The following is a 5901-nucleotide window of genomic DNA, read 5'->3' as shown; positions in this document are numbered from 1 at the left end:
AGAGGGGCAGGATGTTTTGCCATCGGAACAGAGACTTAAAAAGTGTGGCATTCCATTATGTGAACTTGGTGGTGTAATTTAATTTCTCTGATCCTCTACCAATTTATTGATCAATTACATATCAGCTAAATATTGGGTGGAATTCTACATCGCACAATGACAAATGCTCTGTCAGCTTGCCAGATGGAACAGTCTCCCTTCTCTTCTCCCCACATGCTCTTCCGAGGGTTCACCTGACTCCCGCAGAACCAAAAGTGGGGTGTGTGGAAGAGGGGAGGAGAGGGTGAAAGTCTCATTATGCAAGCAGGAAGACCTTGCATAGGGCTTCATCTGATGGCACTTATTAGGCGAATCCTGTCCTTTATTTCTGGCTCTTCACTGGTTGAGAGCTATAGATTAGTCTGCATCCAGTATGTAACCAATGAGCAACAGATCTACATAATATGCAGGAATATTATAAGCCTGCATAATATGCACTCTTGTGCTGGGGGATTGTTTGGGGGTTTTGTTGTGGGGGGTGTTGATGCTTGTTGTTTTGTAACTTTATTTTATATCTTGTGATTTATGTGGAAATTGCTCAGTTTGGTTGTGTATTCTTTAATGTTTATGACCAATTTTGCTAAGTTGCAGTTATGGTTTTTTTGTGTTGTAAGCTGCTCTGATCATGGTTACCAACTGTGGAATGGTGGCATACAAATAAAACTATGTATGTATGTGTATCATATAAGGACCGCTCTCCCCATCAATCGGAGGACGTCCTTTGTGTGGCCCCGCGCAGCACCCCCCATCCTCCAAGATTCTCGGCAAGACGCTCCTGGTCCACCTCCCCACGTCACAGCCCTTTGAGGTTCCTGCCAAACCTCAGTTCAAAATGAACCAATAGTGGTGGAGGCGGAGCCAGGAGAGCGGACCAGGAAGGAGTAGTCTTCGCTCTTGGCGTACGCAAGGGGGCGGAGCCTACCTGGGAGTTCGCAATCGGCTCCAGAGCTTGGCAGAGAGACTGCGATTTTGCAATCTCGAATGGCGGTTTTAGGCCTTGGGCAGCATCCTTTAATCTATCTTCCCTAAATTGGGGGGGGGGCACGTGAAGCGGTGACACGCCCCTGCAGCAGCGATCCCAGGGTTCCCCGTTAGAGGGGCTGTGTTGAGGAGAGCCACTGTCCCTACGCTGAAAGGTTGTCAGTGCACTCCCCTGTGTTGCGGTGAAATGGGGGGCGGGCTCTCTCCTTAAACATACGTCTTCCAGAGCCAGCCCACTCCCCAGACAGACCTGTTAATCCTGATGTGCCTCAGATTCCCGGCTGGGGACTGGAGGGATAAACACCCAATGCCTAAGCCAAGGTCTTCCTACATCTGAAAGTTTAAATGAAGTTGTGGCCAATTTTGAACCCATAACACGTTGTCACGAGCCATTCTTTTCACCCGGGTGGCTCCTGGGGTTGGGGGGTCTCCGCCCGGGCATGCAAAAATATGCATATTGTGTTATAAATCATTTGACCTTAATAAGCATATTACTAATACCACAAGGCCATTTCATTCAGCTCATTGCATAAAGGTGGCCTTAATCAAAACCAGTTCACGCTGTTAGCATGTGGACAGCATCCTTTTAGCATAGTGTTAGCCAACTTCTCCTTCGCTGCCATTTGTAAACTGAGTGAAGCAGGTCGGATATAGAGAGAGTTTCTCAGTCATGAGGTATGATACAGCCTTGTGTAGCCTTCCATTTCTGAAAATCTCTTGATGTGGAGTGCTGTACTGGAAAATGTGCTGCTAATCATGGAAAATCACAACTCAGTCAGATGTTACTTCTTCTGCATTCATGTCCTACTGGGGTGCTCTGGGTCTGGAGAGATTTTAAAACCCCTAATCAGCTTCTTGATTTGAGGATATCATCTCTAGCCAGCATTACAGAAACTGCACAAAGACTCATCTTTCTGGCAGACTTCTTTCCTTCTCCACCTGATTCCTGTCATTTACTCCTAATAGTCATGTTTCAGTAGCATTGCTGATCATAATAGCAACCTTAGTTCTTCAAGTGCTGTTCCTTATATAGCTAAAAATATAGCTAAAAAGGGATCTGTGGACAAGAGGGAGGGAACGGCAGGCTTGGGAAACCCCAAAGATTCCAGAAATGCAAATAAAAATATAGATTTATAAAAAACAACAACTCTTAAGGGTAGAAAAATCCAAAAAATGACTCAATAAAGACTGACATGCTCCCTGGGCATTGTATGCTGGTCAATTGGTATTTGGGGTGTGTGTGGAAAGGGGATAAGAAACTGCAGGAGGGGAGGCAGAATGGAATGGAAAGGCTAGAAACCTGAACAGGGATCACTTTGGACTGCAACACTTTGTTGTGGGGTCCTAGATGTTATTGTATATATATTGTAAATATATAGTGGTACCTCGGGTTAAGAACTTACTTTGTTCTGGAGGTCTGTTCTTAACCTGAAACTGTTCTAAACTTTAGCTAATGGGGCCTCCTGCTGCCACTGCTGCACAATTTCTGTTCTCATCCTGAAGCAAAGTTCTTAACCCGAGGTAATATTTCTGGGTTAGCGGAGTCTGTAACCTGAAGCGTATGTAACCTGAAGCGTATATAATCCGAGCTACCACTGTATATATACTCTGAGAACACAGCTTAATTAAGATTACTATAACTACTACCATTGATTTTTTTCTTTAAAAATGTTTAGGGGTACTTTTATTTTCCTACTCATATTGAAATACTGCCCCTCAATGAGGCCAAACTTAGATTCACAAAATGTTTAGGGGTATGTGTACTCCTGCGTCCCCCCAGAAAAAAAGCACTGAGTACTACTTCTCATAATAATAATAATAATAATAATAATAATAATAATAATAATAAACATTACCTGCCTTCACCAGCAGGTCCCAAGGTGGATTACACAAATTTACATTTCAGAATTAAAAAAAAACAGTTAAGAAAGATTACAGTCACAGGAATAAGGGCTCTGTGTCTGGTTTATTTTTCATTATGCAGTATTGCCATAGAGACATTGCCATAGTGACAAAGATGAACAAAAGACTGGAGAACATGTAAGATTTCATTTGATCAAGCCATAATTGTCTTTTCTTTTCTTAAATAAACAAGATATTTGAAGCCTGGCTGAGCAGTAATAGTGTCGGCAAAGGAAATCCTTGAGGTTTTTCAGAACCAATTTCCTCCCATTTCTGTTATGAATCTGTAAAAAGTAGCAGGAATCCCATGGTGTTGTTTCAGAAAGCCTATAGAGCAGTATGCAGTAAGCCCACAACTTATGTTCATTTAACTTGTGTGCATTCAGCTTTATGTGCAAGGCAAAAAAAGAGGGGGGGGCAGGGTTCCAGGAAAAATGACTTTGGCAATCACACCCACCATTGAACCCAATGTGTTTTGCCTGTACATGATTTTGGCTTTAGGCATGATCCCTGGAACATAACACCCATGTAAATTGCTGACTTACTATATATTCTAGAGTCCAACAGACATCCAGCTATTAACTAGGATAAATATTTTTTGGGGTCAAAATTCAGTTTTGCAATAGTAATAGCCCCAAAGCAGCTTTAAGGGGAGAGGGCCTTCTCGGTGGTGGTGTCTTCCTGATGGAATTCTCTCTCCAAGGAGCTGACCTGATTACCGTCTTTGCTATCTTTCTGGCACCAGACAAAGACGTTTTTTTATTTCCCCAGACCTTTAGGGTACAATCCTAAAGGAAAGAATAGATATCCTGTTCTGCCTGCAGAGAGGGGTATTTATGGATGGAGAAGGAAATCTTTCACAAATCTCCTCTTACAGACATGGAAACCTTGGCCTACCTTGCTGCTCTAGTTTTGAGGGTGTTGATGACAAAAGCGGATTGTTCCAGGGACACATGGGGGAATGCTTTTGATCTGCTGGATCTCAAACCCTCACTTTCTCCCGAGGTGCTCACCGGATGGAAGAGGCATTTTCCCTCCAGCCACTCCCTCAGCTGCTCTGGTTGCTGTGAGATTTGAGAGTTTTTCTGCTATGGATTCTCTTTCCTGCTTTCCTAGGTTGCGAAGTCAATCTTTAAGCTGTGATTAATCTTTAACGCTGTATTGTTTTTAACACTTGATTGGGAGCCGCCCAGAGTGGCTAGGGAAACTCAGCCAGATGGGTGGGGTATAAATAATAAATTATTATTATTATAAATTATTATGATGAGTTTATGGCTGCTATTATTTTTTTTAAGCGGTGGCGGTGGCAATAGGGTTTCAGACAGGGGATATAACAGCCTTACCTGGAGATGCCAGGGACTGAACTTACTACGAAGCTATGGTCCTTCCCTCTGAGTCTGCAAAGCATCCTCAGCTAATGCAGCAACTCTTCAGTCTCTTCGGTGAAAATAGACTAGAAAAGGATAATTGCTTCCCCCAACTTTTCTGCAGGCAGGAACGAGGAAGTATACGGAAATACCTCTCAAAAGTCGCTCAGATAATCAGCAACCTCACTGATTTTACATGCTCTCAAGTGTTTGCTCTCAATATAATGAAAACACATCACTTTAGCTCTACCTATGTACCTACCAAGTAAGGTATGGAGCAAAGCGAAAACCACAGTGCGGCAAAAATCCCTCTCTGTTACTCTCGCTAGCCTGAAATGTATTGGATGCTAATCGCTGATAGCGATCTGAAATTACTTGGATAATATTTGGAAATTGTGCTAACTGCTGTTTTAAATTATCAGTCATCTGCTCTTTGCTAGCTTGCTGTTTGCCACATAACTGATGCATAAGCCAACTTAGTAGACACATGAAGCTGTTTGTTTGTTTATAAAGCGCCTCATATCGCTCCAGGTGCTGTTTGGGTTGAAACAAGGACAAATCCCTGCCAAGTCTCTGAGAGCAACACTCCCCAACCTAGTGCCTTCCTGATGTTTTGGACCACAATTCCTAGAGACCATACTGGCTGCTGGGAGCTGAAAGGTATCAGGTTGGAGCAGGGTGGCTTACAGTCAAACAAACAAAAGGGATAGGGAATTGGAGTGTGAGCTCCCAGGGCAACACCTAGTTGGTTACTTTTTAGGTTCTCCCCAAATAAGAAATACCATTGGCTACGGGGAGGGAAAGGAATAATTAAATTTTTAAAATGCCATTAAATGGGTTTGGGAACTCTTATTGGTTGACATATGTAAAAGTCAGGTAGTTTTTGAGGAGGTTGTGAGGCCGAGAGCAACCCGCATTGCAATGTTGTTGGAGATGGGCCAGTGTGGCTTCCGGTCAATGTCTATTCAAAGGCATGGTTGCTGCTCTGCTGCCAGAGTGAGAGGCAGCAATGCTTCTGAATACCAGTTGCTGGAAACCGCAAGAGGGGACAGTGCTCTTGTGCTCAGGTCACCATTGCAGGTTTCCCACAGGCATCTGGTTGGCCACTGTGAGAACAGGAGGCTGGACTAGATGGGCCGTTGGCCTAATCTAGCAGGCTCTCCATAACAGTCTTATGACTACAGTGGTACCTCAGGTTAAGTACTTCATTCGTTCCGGAGGTCCGTACTTAACCTGAAACTGTTCTTAACCTGAAGCACCACTTTAGCTAATGGGGCCTCCTGCTGCCGCTGCGCCGCCAGACCACGATTTCTGTTCTCATCCTGAAGCAAAGTTCTTAACCTGAAGCACTATTTCTGGGTTAGCGGAGTCTGTAACCTGAAGTGTATGTAACCTGAAGCGTACGTAACCCGAGGTACCACTGTATTGTAAAGGGAGAGTGAGATGTAAGAAAACTAACTAAACCTACCATTGCCCACCTCACACAGGAATGGAAATGGTAAAAACAAGCTGACATGAAAACATGCATATATATTTTTTTAATAATAATAATAATAAATTTTATTTATACCCCGCCCTCCCTGGCCAGAGCTGGGCTCAGGGCGGCTAACAC

General features: G+C 43.7%; 1 long non-coding RNA gene across 1 annotated transcript; it reads right to left on the bottom strand.

The window, feature by feature from the left end:
- Positions 1-2947: 2947 nt before the first annotated feature.
- Positions 2948-5671, bottom strand: LOC114606689 (uncharacterized). The gene is made up of 2 exons (XR_003708942.2): positions 3917-5671; positions 2948-3206 (listed from the first exon to the last, which is right to left on the bottom strand). It is a non-coding gene; the product is annotated as an uncharacterized LOC114606689 (long non-coding RNA).
- Positions 5672-5901: the final 230 nt, after the last annotated feature.

The sequence above is a fragment of the Podarcis muralis genome, chromosome 11, assembly GCF_964188315.1.
Source record: "Podarcis muralis chromosome 11, rPodMur119.hap1.1, whole genome shotgun sequence".
Taxonomy (NCBI): Eukaryota; Metazoa; Chordata; class Lepidosauria; order Squamata; family Lacertidae; genus Podarcis; species Podarcis muralis.
This window is presented reverse-complemented; position numbering and strand designations above follow the sequence as displayed.